Source organism: Alligator sinensis, unplaced genomic scaffold (assembly GCF_000455745.1).
Source record: "Alligator sinensis unplaced genomic scaffold, ASM45574v1 scaffold2327_1, whole genome shotgun sequence".
Classification (NCBI taxonomy): domain Eukaryota; kingdom Metazoa; phylum Chordata; order Crocodylia; family Alligatoridae; genus Alligator; species Alligator sinensis.
Window position 1 is genome coordinate 5,280 of NW_005844108.1, and position 633 is coordinate 5,912.

A 633-nucleotide genomic window follows, 5' to 3' on the forward strand; every position below is an offset into this window, starting at 1 on the left:
GGCGGGGAGGAGGAGGAGGAGGGGCGGGAGGAACTCACCTCCCCGCCGGGCACGTCCTGCTCGAGGAGGGGTGTGGGGGGGCTGCTGGCCCTTCCCGGCCTGCTTTGCAAGCCCTGCCCGCCGCGATTGGAGGAGGCAGCAGCCAGTTAGACCCCACCCCTAGAGGCGAACCTCAGCCCCGCCCATATCTGCGTATGCAAATCGCATTTAAATGAGACCCGCGGACGGTGTTGCGCCCCGCCCTGCCCAGCGCAGCTCCCCCTCTTCCTTCGGGGGGGAGGGGTCCTCCGTGTCCGTCCGTCCGTCCTTCCTTCCTTCCTGGGGGAAGACGCCCGCATCCAGCGCGGGGGAGAAAGAAAAGACGTGGGAGAGAAAAAGGGAAGGAGAAAAGGAGAAAGAAGCAAAAGGCAAAAAACGGGAAAGGGAAGAGTACGAAGTGTATGGGGGCTTGGTCACGTGGGTACGTAGATGACCTTACAGCTCCGATCTTTACGCCCCCGGCCCCCACGCCCCACACACGGAATTTGGGTAAATCCAAATGCTTTTTAGCGAGCTTTTTCTGGTCTAAACATGGATTGATTCCTGCTCTGGACTCCAGACCCAGAAGCAACCACGCACTGTTTTCACCCCCCA